General features: G+C 48.0%; 1 protein-coding gene across 1 annotated transcript in view; it reads right to left on the bottom strand.

The window, feature by feature from the left end:
• BASP1 (brain abundant membrane attached signal protein 1) overlaps nucleotides 1-5,652 on the bottom strand; it is a 49,870-nt gene extending 44,218 nt beyond the window's left edge. Inside the window, exon 1 of the mRNA XM_061995255.1 lies at nucleotides 5,451-5,652. The gene's annotated coding sequence lies outside the window, so the exon portion shown is untranslated. The remainder of the gene's footprint in view (nucleotides 1-5,450) is intronic.
• Nucleotides 5,653-14,612: the final 8,960 nt, after the last annotated feature.

Genomic DNA, 14,612 nt, shown 5'->3' with positions numbered 1-14,612 from the left:
TGCAACCATCTTCTACTTCATCTTAAAACAGTTGAAAATGTCAAGCTGCAATTTTGAATACAAGCCCCTCCTTCACCAACCAATCACATAAGCAAAATGGTAATGGCAGAAAATAAATGCAAGAGCTAAAGCCAGGCTTTGTTCTTTTGCAGAGATTGTGCTGTGTATCCTGATAAATACTAAGGGATTATTAAAACAGGACATAATCAGCAGCTCACTGCTTTTACTGCTGGTATAGAAGTGGCTTCCATTTGTCAGGTAATGTCAAGACATCATAGGTTTCTGCCATTAAAATTAATCCTATGGGAAGCTTTGCCATTATAGTTATGAGGCTCTTGCCAGGAGTAAAAGGTTAGGCTTCAACTTTGCATTCACATATTCTTCATACCAGTGCATCGTTGCAACAAACACTGTCATGACATCACCACCAAGCATCCATCAACATACCTTTAGAAGTAGCAAAAAGTAGGTGGTTAAGATCCAATCTTGTTACATAGCCAGTGCTGTAACCTTCCTAAGGACAGCATGCTTCTAATCAAAATGAAGTTCCTAACATCAGTCCTAAGGTTTAAAATACCAAGTGTGTGCTGCTCTGAAAAGCTGCTAGGGCAGTGTATATATCATTCAATCTTTTGACAAGACATTCAAATTCTTAAAGGGAAAAAGAAAAAGGAAAGAAAATCCCTGGATCAGCAGATCATAATCATATGTGGCACTACTTAACCAAGCTAAAATCTAAACTATGCAACATGTGACTAAAAAACATGTGCCTTTCCCAACACTACAGCACTGGCGAGGTACTTGGCAGGCTGTACCTCACAAGCCAGATCAACTATGCAGCCTACTTAATTTCTGTTCTGCAGAATACAATAGCAAACACATCAAAAGAGATCGGCCTCTGATTTATATCCTAAGACAGAAGGTTTTTATTAATAAAACTGTTTCCTCAGAGTTAAATTCCATTAACCATACTTAAGAGGGAATTACTACACATCTTGCTCCCAGGCAAAGCCTGACCATTCCACATGTGTTACAAATCAGTATCTCTTTACATTTATTGGTGTGCTGAAGAAAGTCAAAGGATTTAATTTCCAGATTCTGGCAAGTTGGGAATCTTTCATGTTTGAGGAATCACATTGCTATCAATCGGTTTCTATTTTAAACTTATGAATTTTCATATCATATAAACAAGAGCTACATTTTCATACTAACTGCATTTCTCCATCTTGAAGTAAGAAGCTTAGCTGGCATAATGCTTTTTAGACAGACAGTTGAGACATACAAGATGCTGTAGAGAAGACTTTCAAGTCCATGCTGCACAAGGTGTTTCCCCCCTTCTTCCCCCTGCATTTTTTTAAATCTTGAAAGCATTTCCTACTAATGCATGAAGCCTCTATTATCCTGCATATGGTTTCTATTTTCAAGTCTCTAATGCTTGCAGGAATTTCTTTGATTTCTCGACTTGTTACTTCATTCTTGTCATTCCTGATTGACACAGAAGAACCAACCCAAGTCCCTCTTAAGTTTTCCTTCTTTGGTTATGAAGGTGTCTCAATGCATCTATAAAGTATTTCAAAACCACCTGTCTTTACTACCCTTGTAGGAAAGGAGGTAAGGCCTTGAATATTGGTTGGTAAATCTTCTTTGTACTTGAATTCAAATTGCAGGCAGCATATACCCCAGGACAGTACCTTTACCCCTAGGATATATGCACAAATGCACACATACAAATGTATAGACCTTCTTCATGCAATTGTATATTTTCCCCTTCTTGCAGGAGCAGGGGGAAGAGATTAAAAAGAGCAATTCTGAAATTCTGGTTTTCAAAATGAATGCAAAATCATCAAGTTTCTTAGTAATTAGTAGCTCAATGGCAGCTGAATAGCTGAGGATGTGGCCACACAGCATCCACCCAAGATTTCATGGGAAGGCCTATTTCTGCCCTGCAAATAGCTTCTGTCTCTCAGTGTGTCCCATCGGGGCATGGGTGGATGCCTGCTCAAGGGAAGAATTCAGCATTGCTCACAGGGGAGCTGTCCTGTACACAGAAAGCTCTGCTGAAGGACTTCATGGTTCACTGCATGGGGCAAAGCTACCAGTGGAACACAGCACAAGCACACAAAGCTTCACTTGGAAAATACAATTTATTCCAGAGACTTAAAACTGAAAAATCAAAACACACAAATACTTCAGGACTAGAGATAGCTCTAGAGAGGGTTCTGAAGTTACAGATTGGGCACACTCTATAATCTCAAGGAAAGGGTATGATCTGAAGATATCCTGAAATAAATCAATCTTTTATCACCAGGTTGCTTCAGTGGGTGTTGCATTTCAAATGCAAAGAAGGATGGATAGAGAAGGAGGGGGAAGAAAGGAAAAAGAGCACGTAATCATTGCTTCATGCAATAACTGGAACAGTAATTTTACCAGTTTTATCTTTTAATGTTGATTTTATTTTAAGTGGATATGACATGCTCAGAGATTCATATCAACAGAAAAAAAAAACCCTGATGTAGGATTGGTTTTTAGCAGCTATGTACCATTTCCCTGAATTACACAATCAGCTGTTTCAGACGTGAAGCATACAAGAACAGACAGAGACACCATGGATTTGCCAATGCTTTGGGTTTATTCCATCCATAGACCAGAGCTGGCACTCACCAGTGACACTAAAGCAGCCAGAAAGAACAGAAAATATTCACTTTCTACAATCCAGTAGGTAGGAAGACCACAAAGCAAAGCTTCTCCCCTCACATGAAGTTCTATGAGACAATGAGCAGAGGCAGCAAGTGCAAACACCTTTGGTCATGCCGTCTCATCTTCTCTCCCTACCTAAAGCTTCGAGGATATGCTCAAAATTCTCAGAAGCACCCTGAATACAAAAGGATTGTGTGGGTCAAGGGATCTCCACTGGAGACAGTAGCAGCAGCAGATGCCGCATCCTCCCTTGGTAGGGCACTCCCATCCCATGCTCTCACTGCTTCCCTGCTGAATGGCGAATGGCTACACTAGCGAAAAAAAACCCCAAAGCTCACTGTTTAAAGGCTGGTCACCAGCCAAAGTTGGTGCCTGGCAAGCAGAGAGAGGACACTAAGACAGGTTTTAGAGCTCTGATGGCAGTGCTTTTTCAGAAGGGATGTTAATTGAAAACACTGGCAATAGTATGAAATTGCCATGCCAGGGATCTCAGGGTGTATGTTTTCCAGAAAATGTCCACCACTGTAGAGGGGAAGCAGTAAAATCCACTGCCATCTTCTGTTTAGGACCCCATTTGCAATATTCTTTTGTCATCTTTAACTCCAGGTTGACAAACACACCAGTTGTGGCTGTTGAGAAACTAAGAGCCACTAGCTTACAAAATTATCCATTTCCAAGAGGCTTAAGCATGCTCACCCTAAAGAGCACCGTGCATCCTAAATTTGGACCAAAAGCAATCTGCTGGGAAGGAAAAGGGGCGGAGGAGGAAGGAGCAGCGATGCCAGGCAGCACCGAGATGCAACAATTCGAACAAAAGAGATTTCAAGATGTCGCACTCACACACAGAGTCCAACAAAAAAAAAAAAACCCAAAAGCCTTCCTTTTGGATGGGGGATTGCTTCCTCTCGGCAGAGGGAGATGCTCCGGGAGACTGCCCGGACACACAGAACACGAGTGTCTCCCTCTAGACGGATCCCGCGGCAAGGACGGCCCCGCGGCGTGGATGCCTCACGGGGCAGCCAACTGCTGCACGCACATCGCATCCACTTTGCTCTCTTGGGACCAGAAAGACCCACAGACGGACCCGCTGCACCAGACCCTGCTGCTCCCCTTTTTCTGCGCCGCCCCCTGAGGGCCGTTTTGCGGGGAAGCGGGGGGACGGGGGAGCTGCGGGAGTACCCCGCAGCCACTCGCCTTCCACTGACCGAAATCCGCCGCGGGCGGCGAGGGGGGCAGGCAGCACTGCCTTTCTTTTCTCCTTCAAAGCTGCTAGAATTTGTCTCCGCGAGGGGATGGGGCGCAGGGAGGAGGGCGAGGGGTGCAGAGAGGAGAAATGGGGGGCGGGTCCGCTGCGCCGTCGAGCACAGTACTCGATGCCAGAGCTAGCGCGGGGACTGAAGGGTGTCGGCGTGCCACTGGGACACCCCAAGGTACCTCCCCGTGCCTGGGTGACCCTGGCAAAGCCGGGGATAAAGCGGGGGGAGCAGTCCGGGGGGTCGCAGCGCAGCGCCGCGCCTTTGTTCCGCCGGCGGCCCATCCCCACCCCGCCTCCGCGCATGCGCCGGGCAGAAACAAAGGCACGGGCGGGGCGGCGGGGCTTCCCGCATCCCCCGCGGCACCGCCGGGCGTCCACCCGGTGTGGCAGGGCAGGGCGGGACGCGACGAGGTGGGGGAAAGGTGTGTGGGTCCCGTGTGCCTGCGTGTTGCCCACCCCCGCCTTCCTCTGCGTGGGTCGCCGCGCCTAGCTGATGCACAGGGAAAGTTCCTTGCGGGAGCCGCGTCTGAAAGGCACGCGTGTGCGTGGGGAGAGGCGACAGAACGAAGCGGGTCGAGAGGAGGAAAGGAAAAGGTTGTGGGGAGGTGCAGGGTGTTTTAGTTGGGGGAAAAAAGAAAGGGGTGGGGGGGCTCTATGGGAAGAGGGGGGCGGCACTCGATGAATATTCATGAAACAGGCGCACCGGGTGCTATGAGTGGAGCAGCATCGGGGGAGGCAGTGGCGGTCCCCGGCTTATTTGATGGCCGGTTGGCAGCCCCCTGCCCGGGCGGCTGGTCCCTTAAAACTTTTGGGGATGGAAACAGCCGTGGCGTGGCAGGGGAGGCCGCGCCGCCGCTCCGCCTCTCCCAGAACAATCGCATTGTCGCCCGCCACAATGGGCACGCGCCCGGCCCCGCACCGCACCGCACGGCGCGCCCGGCACCGGGGCACCCGCCCCGCACAGACCCGACCAGCCCCGCGTTCCCCTGCCCCACCGCCCTGCCATCTTCTTAGCACGGTTTTCTTCCCCGAGCGCTTGGCTTCGTTGAAAGGTTTGGGGATCGTTTCTTTAAAAAGAAAATGTTTCTTTCTTCTTTATTATTTTTTAAGCAACCTCCCTTTGGCAATAGACTCCGGGCACCCAAAAGAAATTGGGCACTATTATTCCCACCACACCCACCACCGCTACCCCCCACCTACGAAAAGCCGTATCGGGCATTTAAATTTCACGAAATAGCCTTCAGCTCATCCTGTGCCTCGAACCCGCTCCCAGGCGGTCTGCTCTCCCTCTCGAGGAATCGTGCTCCTCATTCTCTGAAAATGCGCCCGGGCAGGCGGCTCCCAGTCTGTTCCTCTCTCCCCGCTCCCTCCGATTCAAACGCACATCTCCTTTCCCTACATTGGAGACACCACGGCGCGAGGGGAGGATGATTAAAAAATTACAAAGCTTTCGGGCTCTGCTATGTAAATGACAGAAGTGAGATATACCGCTTCTTACCTTCTTCTGGTTTTCCTCTCTCCCGCTCTGGGTATTTTGTGTTCTGGGGTGTCACAAAGAGAGTCCCAAGTAGCCCCGAGCCCGCTCGGCTTGGTCTGAGCGCGGTGGCTCTCCCCTGCTCGCTCGCCGGGACTGGAGTGACTAGTGCCTGCTGGAGCAATGCCGCCGCTACCGCGGCTGCTGCCTCTGCATTTCTCGCTCTCTCTCTCCCCCTCCCTCTTTCCCTCCCTCCCCCCCTTCTCTGTGACAGTCTGTGGGCAGTTCAAAAGCCACACGTACTTATTTAATTATTTTCCGCGGCTCGCAGGCAGGAGATGTGCTGCGCGACGCTCACGCTTAGGGGGCGCACGGACCCAAGCTTTTAAATCTTAGCCCCGCACGCTGCGGGAGGGCTTGCGTGGAGGTCTGCAAACGCACCTTGCAACCTCACCCCACTCCCCCGCCAAAAAAAAAAGAGACATCTCGGGGAGGATCCCAGCGAGGAAGGGAAGGGTAGAGAGGAAGATGCGACTCTTCCTGCCCCAAGGAGAGCGCGGGGCCGCACGTCGAAATGCGGGGTGCCGGTTGTGCCCCGCGGGGCGGCGGCGGGTCCGGCCCCGGCGGGGCTGGGAAGTTGCGCGGCAGAGGGACCTTTCGGGGAGCCCCGCCGGAGAGGGGAAGCATGGGAGCGAAGAGACTGAAAAATCGCAGGCGCTTATGCTTTTGGCACGCTTAAGGAGAGGGGTCTGCCCGTCAAACACAAAAGGCAGCAAAACAGACGAAAGCAACTAATTTCTGAGGACGATGGATCTCTCCTGGGCGCTCCTGCAGCTGAAGAGCTGGCCTGAACGTCACTGGGACTTCAGGTCTGCAATGACTATGGTTCTCCCCCTGTTAAAAAGCATCCCTGGGGCTGCTACAGCAGCTCCGCGCCCTCCGCCCCGACGAAGGGCAGTGCCCACACCTTCCCGCCTCCCTGTATTTAAATCCCCGCCGGCAGGCACGGCCGGGATGCGGTGGGGCCGTTGCCTCTGTGCTCTGCGGGGCTGCGGCGCCCTCTGAGCCCCGAGCGGCGAGCAGGCAGAGGGGCTGCCGGTGGCTCAGGGCCGCTGACCGTCCCCCCGGGCAGGGCCAGTCAAACCCGACCGGCTGGTAGTGTCTCCTCGCTGACGCTCCGGGCGAGGAGCGCCACGGCCTGCGCCACGGCTTCCAAGCCAACAGCACCATCTTTCAGCAGGGACAATGGAAGCTATTTCCCATTCATTTGGGGACAAGGACCGAGTGAGAGAGGCGTTGCTACCCCGTGATACAGGATGATTCCGGTTTGCGTTTCGATAGAGACGGAGCGAAACGGCCGCAGGAGGCGGCGACGTGGATGTTTGTCTGCAGGGACGTGATGTTCGGTGCGAGGAGTCCCGCTTCCCATACATTCCCGTGTAGGAAAACCGTCGGTGAATAAAGTGCTTTTGAGGGGGGTGTATGTGTTTCACGGCCCGCACCTTGCAGCCTGTGGCCGCGCCGAGCATCCAGCCGCTGCCGGGGGACGTGGGGCTCAGGGGCGGGCGGGCAGTGCGACGGGAGCCTCCCTTTTTTCCCCCGCGGTCACACAAAAGCTGTGTGTGGAGGGAAAGGGCGAGAACAGGCACAGTGGGCTCCTCAGGCGGCTGCAAGGACAATTCCCCTTTTCGTGCAGACCTTCACATGCTTAGACTTCGCTTCACCTTTTTATTTTTCCTTAATTCTCATCTGTATCTCCGTTTTTTGTTGGGGGGGGGAGGGTCCAGGTGGTTTAACCCTCTCTCCACAGCTGCGTGGGCGCAGCGGCTCGTTATGCCACACCTGCCCAAATGCAGCATCCCACCCCTCCTCAGGGGCGGTTCGGGGCTGGCTGCGTCCTGCCGCAGCTGAGGGAGGGAAGACAGACAGGCGGGACCACCCCTTTTCCTACTCCCCCCCACCTGCCGCATCTCCCTGCTCGCAGTAACGGGCTGTTGTGAGGCGGCTGCACCGCACGAGTGAGGCAAGCAGCGCTTACCGTTACGTTGGGTAATCGAGGAAAAGGGGGGGGGGAGCGCCCTGACACGCCTCATCTCTTGAGTGTGGGGGGTTGCGGGGTTACTTCTTAGCGGAGCCGAGGTGCTGTCTGCGTGACTCTCCACGGGGAGAGGCGAGAAGAGGTACCCCGGGTGCCCTGGCGGCTTCAGAACAGCCGAATCCAGCCGGAGCCCACCCACCTGGTCGAAGGAGCATTACCACCGGTGACTTGCTGCAAAGTCGAGGGGGAAAAAAATCCCTCTCCCCCGGTTTGTTTCTGAGCCACGCCTGTTTGTGCGGCAGGGATGGAGAGGAGGGGCAGGCAAGATGGGTCTTACGTTTAGCCAGGAAATAAAACAGAGACAGGCAGAGCACAACAGCACACCCACAGAATAGTTCAGTCGGTGCCTGAAGGCCTGGGCTGGGGTGGAATGGGGTCCCGGACCATAGCAAGCGCTGGGGCAAGCCCCACGTTATACTGGGAAGGGACAGTCAGGGGTAACAGTGGCTGCAGGGCTATGAAATTTAGACTGCCTGGATTATCCTGTAAAATTGCACAACCACTGCAGAACCAGTATGAAATAATATTATAAAGGGGGAAAGAAAAGGCCAGCGTTTAAGCCTGTTTGAAAGTGAGCTTAGGCAGTGAATATTGACCTGCATAGAGTCAAGCACTACCTGACTTGACATGAGAAAGACAAGTTATTCACTGTTCCCAGTATATCAAAGAATTAAGATTCCTGAGTGTGTACTGAGCCATTTGCTTAGGAAAGCCCATACAACCAAAAGTGGCATGGAAATCATCATTGCTGGTATCATTTTGAGAGGAGGGTGATCCTTTTGTTGTTTTCACAAGCTAGAGGGCTGAGATGCCAATCATGCTTCACCAGCTAGTATTCCTCTAAATATACCTTCTCACTGAATTATGTATCTCCAAACAACTCCCCTAATTTCAGAATTCATCAAATGCTCCCTTTAGTTGCTTTGCTACATCAAGACACCATACATATCTGGGTGTCTCATTTGATAAATGTGACACATATCCAAACAGGGATTCTAATCAGTCTTTGAACATCTTCATCATAACTAAGGGTGTGTAAATTACCCCCACCTTTTCTTCATGTGTTGAAGGAATTGGAACAAACAGTTGGTATCAAGAAGGAAAAGCACTGAACAGAGAGATCTGCAAAAAGATGGAGAACCAGATCTGTTCTGGAAACAGGTAGGTCTATGCGTCTCTGTGTAATGTAACACTTCACTGCTTTTCTGAAATCCACACTATTACTCTGCTGTGACACTCAAACTACCTCCCTCTTCTTAGACAGTTCCTCTTGTCCTCTCTTGTGGGTTACTCCATCTCAGTGCCTTTCTGTCCAGCTTTGACCTCTTAGGACCAACTTTCTTTAGCCCTATCCATCTTCCAGGTCTCACCACTGCCCTGTTTCCATTGTCCCCATTATGGAACAAAACCAATCCTGAATTCTTCTTTTTTTTCCCTCCCTCTTTAATTTGTAATCAGTTCATTCTTCTGATTAACATCAACTCTTTGCTGTGTGATTATGTGAGGTCTGATAAGAGGCATGACTTATCCCTCTTTAGCCAAGCATTTTCACACGTCCAAAGTCTTCACAAGGCCACCTCTGCTTTTTCTTCTCCCACCCTGCTAATATTCTTCCATCTCTATCACCCAGCAACCTCATTTCTGTATCTGATTACTCTTTACTCTTTTTCTTCAGAAGAAGCTAGTATCAATAAGGAGAACTCTGGGGAAGCAGAGGCCTTCTCATTTTAAAAGAGAAACGAGCAGCAAGCAAGAAAAAAAAACCCAAAACCAACCAACCAACCAACCAACCAACAAACCACCAAGGTAAAAACCCTACCCCTACTCTTCTTTCCGAATCAACCTAGCAAGAGAAATGCCTCCTTCCTCACATCACCCCAAGAAAACAAAAGCAAACCCGAAGTCGTAACAGCTCAGGGGCTTTCCAAACCCTCCAGTTTTGACCACATCTGCCGGAGCAGCTTAACCTCTCCCGCCGTCCGGCCCCGAGCCTCTGCCTCCTGCTCTTTCCAAGCTCACACCACAGGAGGGAGCGTTTTGTTCAGTTTATTGGCCAAACTTGGTTTTTCCTCTGTACCGAGGCAACGAGAATAAACGCTGTTTCCCGTATGTAGAAATCTTCCCAAACCTGTTTACCCCATAATCATTTTCATAATAACTTTTTTTTTTTTCTTTTACCATGCAATGCTACTTCTTAACATCTTGTAAGATTATTATTCCTTTAAAATAAGTTTTATGATGAATATCTAAAATGTAATTAGAGTCTAATTCCCTGTTGATTCACCCAGATGTGGAGTAATTTGTCCTGAGAAAAAAGATGTTGGTGTAAGGCATATGTAAAATTTTCTGTGTGCAGTGGATATCATTCTCCTCATAAAATGTAGGTACGAGCTATGTGAATTCCAGAAACTGATTGCAGTAGTACAGGCAGACACAAGGTGCTGTTTCATAGATTTGCAGGCAAAGCACATAAAACGGACATATTTGATAAAGCCCTGAAACAGCAACTTTGATAAATCGCTACTGGAACATCTCAATCCAAATTTAAGCCCTGACATGAAGGCAGATGCAAGCCCCTGATAACAATTTTAATCTTAACTGCCCAAAGTTGTGTGGAGGTAGGCACAGCTAAATCTAGGTTTGCTAGACTGGGTGTTTCTGTTTGTACCATGAAAAGCGATGCTTCATGCATATAGCCAGGTAGGGATATGTGGATTGTGAACCCTGCTTTACCCCAATGTTCCTGGCTTCAGTTCAATCTGTAACACAAAGCATATGTGCCTCCCAGCAGATGCTGCACTAGCCATCGATTTTGAAAGGCTTCCCTGCTCCACAGAAGTCTGTATGCAACTTTTCCCAAAGATGGATATAGTTGCTGTCCTGTCAGTACAATTTTCTGGGCTATTTCTGTCTCTTACCCTAAAGAGTCAAGTAACTTATGCACAAATGAAGAAAACGTGCTCAACTACTACAAGCTCCCCTTATGATTTATGTGTGCGAGGCTTTTCCGTGACCATCTGTAGGTTAGATCTCACAGTCTTGACTCCATTTTCACTTACAAGTTTCACCAAAGCAACAGCTGAACAAGGTATTTGCTGTTTGGCTTCTGTGGCCACAAAAATGTCTTTCACTTAACAAGGAGAGTGATTGTATCGATATCTTGATGGTGATCAGAATTGGTTCCTTTTCTGTTCTCGTTCAACTCCAAGAATGTCAGTAATGCAGGATCAAATGCAGGACTGACTGGATGTTACACCTGAAGTGACAGCTACAATGTACCTCTTACAAGGTGAGAGAAGTGAGACGCGCAGGAAAGAATGCCAAATACCCTGAGAAAAGAAACACATGTTTCTCTGCTCCAGTACTTACTGTTCTGATCTCTGCAATGATGGCTGCTTATATTTCCTAGTGGACTGAAACATTGCTCTGTTTGAAACACAAGTTGTTATATTCTTTACCTTGAGAAAGAATTTCTGGCTGTGAACCCCCAGGCCTGTTAGCACTGTCAGCCCTGACTGTCCCTGCCAAGCCTCCCCTGGGACCTCCCTCATCCCCTGGCCATGGATCAGGACCCCATTCCAGCTCTGCCCAGGCCATTGATGCTGCAGTTGTGCCTGATCCCATCCCTATCTCTGACTCAATTTTTTTCTGCTTCTGACCAAACCTCCTTTATGTACCCTGGATCTGATTTATCTCCTCATCTGGTCCTCCACAGCTCCTGGCTTCTCCTCACTTGTGGAGCAGCCATATGCTTGCTGCTCCCCAATATCCAGTTTGTCACAGGTGCCTTCTGGCAGCCCAATTAGTTGTGTAAAGACAGCACAAAATGCAGTTCCTTGAGGTAACTCCAACTTAAGCCATCGAGTTTACCTTGATGAGGATACTTATGAAAATGGTATTGCTGGTTTGCTTTCAGATTCAAACTGGATCAAGTCAAGCCACTTTAGGTTAGTCTTTGTGATTAAAACTCTTCTAACAGCGCCAGGGTCACCACAGAGACAAAGCAAGAAAGAACACAATGGGCATCCACTTCAAATTTGTCTAACATATTCCTGAAACATACCTGTTGATGCTACCCCTCCTGTCCTGGAAGCTGATTGCATGAAAGCCTGGGGATTATTGCAGGGGAGAAATTTATAGGATCATTTATTTGTCTTTCTACTGCTATAGATTGCAGCACTTGCTTATATACCTTACCTGTTCTTTTCCACCCTCTTCCAATAAAGGGTATTTCTAGGTCAGGAAAGGACTGAAACGAGGTGTTCTGAGGATCTCTGGTGTTTGTAGTGGTCATGGAAAAGAGTTTAAACCTACATCAATTACAGCATCTCTAGTCCTGTACCTCCTTTCTTAGTCCCCTTTATTCCTTCGATTTGGAGGCACTAGATTTGAAGCTATCTGCCTCTTGTACTCTACTGTGCTATTTGTGCCAAGCACAAATGACTTGTGGAGAGTCAAATTCAATAACTACATTTGAAGTGGCTAAAACTGAAAATACTTGTAAACGTTGAGATGGAAGCATCTCTCCAAGAAAATGAGGGCTAGGTAATACTCACATCTCAGAACTATTATTCCTCAACTAACTATCAGACACGGCAATAGCACAAGCTGCTGAGATCACTCTCATGCGTAAAACCCCTCCTCTGCTTCCCATCAGAAGTCGATTGTGGAGATTTCTCTGAAGCTGAAATGTAATCAGCAGGTTATCACAGAAAAGACTCAGTGCTTCAGGCTAGGGAATGCAAGCATAAGCGGCTGCGTCGTAAGTTATGTGACAAACCTAGATGACCTGTCCTTTCCATACCAGAGATGGGAACATTCTCAAAGCATACACCATGCATTCAGCCACAGGATTGTCTGTGGTGGAGCAAGACATGTTGTCTGCTTTCTGAATGCTTCTTTGAAACACTACACTACTTTGATATTTTTATTTTCATGTTTTTACATGCCAAGTTTGGGTATCAGAGAGGGTGGGTAAAAGTGCTTGAGCTTTAAATAAGCCTTGTAATGTGCGCTACCAGCTGTTTGTGGCTGAATGACAGAGGATCTGTAACCAGGCTGCACCTTTTCCCCTTATTGGGCGAATTTTGTGGATATTACAAACGAAAGAACATATGGGAAGTCCTGGCATATGGTAAGATGGAGGTGATTATAGTGCATGAACCAAATGCTTACCCACACAAAATGGGTCAAGCCTTATTGAAAAACTTCAGAAATTAAAAAAACAAAAGGGCCTGAGAGATCTGGGGAGATCCAGAAGCTGATAAGTGAGTGTGCTTCAGCACAGAAATATCAAACATTCCCTGCTTTATCAGCTACAGTTCATTGCCCCGTGTAACTGAATGACTTAATATATGGTGTAACTGACTTTGTGTAATGGTGGCAGATGCTGCTTTTGCTTGCCCAGCAGCTCATATTTGTTTACAGACAGGTAACAGCCTCAGTGACAGGCTCAGGCTGCTAGTGTCACCACCCTACCGATCTGTCCCTCAGTGAAGATCAGTTAATTGCAGTAACAATATCTGACCCTGCAGACATCACCTCTAGTTCCTATTTAATGAGTTAAAAAGCTGAGAAGGAACATTCCTATAGGACAGGAGGGCATCATCTTTTCTGACACAAATCAGTGCAAAAAGCCCCACTGCTAGTGGGTCTGACCCAAAACTCACAGGATAAGCAATCTGTTTGACTGGAAAGTGATAACTATCAGAAACACTTTCCAAGTGTTTGGGAAACATCCTAATTTCCAAAATGGTAAAAGTTTCTAGTACCTTCCAGAAGAGCTGTTGCCAGCAGGCCATGTTGTGGCCTTACAGCCTAGATTTTCTCAGTGTATTGTCCAATAGGACTTGTGTGAAGAGGCATACGGTTTACTTCTGATCAATGAAGTTCATAGATGCCCTCTTGTATTGCCACCATCTGCACTGTAGTCTCAACCAAACTCATGTGTTTTAGTTCATCCATCAGGAAAGCAAAGCTAATATCACACCTGGAGGCAAGTCACAGTTTGACAAATGTATCCTGAATTCCTTGAGCTCCATAAGCCTGCAGTTGAGCTGTTAATAAGCAAAGATATCATGCCAATTCATTAAAGAACTTTTGTTCCTAATATGGTAGCCACCACACTAACAGAAGAGCTTTCAAGCAACTATTTCTTTCAACTGAGAAAGTAAACTGGGCAATGGCACAGTACAAAACAGTTGCCAGTTAGACAAATGATGAATTGTTCAGCGTTTAAGAGATGATTCAGCTCTTCTTTGTACTCTCCTTGTCCACTTCCTTCCCCCTTCCTTCCTTTACAAACCTGCACTTTGACCTCTTGCTAGAGAGGCTGTAGGACTCAGAACGACTAGGGTGGGAGTTCATACCATCTTTCCCCAATGCTAAAGGAACATAAAAGATCTACAAGAATTCATAATTTAAGTAAAATCAAGTCACAACCAAACACAGTTGCCTTGCTTTTCAGGCTTTTGTGTGATTTTATCAGCACAGTCTGTTCTGTTGCAGCATTGGGTATTTGTGACAAGGCAGAAGTTTCTCCTGCTCATATACACCCAGGCATTGTAGGTCCTAGCCAAGTCAAATCGTTTGGTAAGACCCTGATGCTGGCTAGACTCCTGTACAGTGTAAGGATCATACAGAGCATAAGGATGAATGATGCCCCTATAGTGTGAATAAAAGAACTTAAGAGGCAACAAGGCTGGATTTTGTGGGGACTGTTCCCCTCTACTGTATCAATAGCTAATAATAATGCAATTGGCTCTGGCACCTCCTGCTTCTTGTCCTGGCATAGCCAATGAGACTGAAATTACGCATCAGGGAGAAGATACTGCTCCCAGAACTGGAGCTAAAGCAGATTATTTGCTCCTTGCAGAAAGAGAAGAAGGATGTTGAAGAGGCTATCAGATCAAATCAGTTCAGGAAGAAGCTTACCTACACCCAGTTTTTGGCGTGGAAGTCATCAGCACTAAGAATAAAACTCCTTACTGTTGCATTTAGAAACAAAAGCTGACCAAAGCACCTTGGGGCAGTCACATTCTGAGTAAATGTTGCTTTTCCACAACAGATGAGATAGATAGACTTACTTT

Source organism: Colius striatus, chromosome 4 (genome assembly GCF_028858725.1).
Source record: "Colius striatus isolate bColStr4 chromosome 4, bColStr4.1.hap1, whole genome shotgun sequence".
NCBI lineage: Eukaryota > Metazoa > Chordata > Aves > Coliiformes > Coliidae > Colius > Colius striatus.
This window is presented reverse-complemented; position numbering and strand designations above follow the sequence as displayed.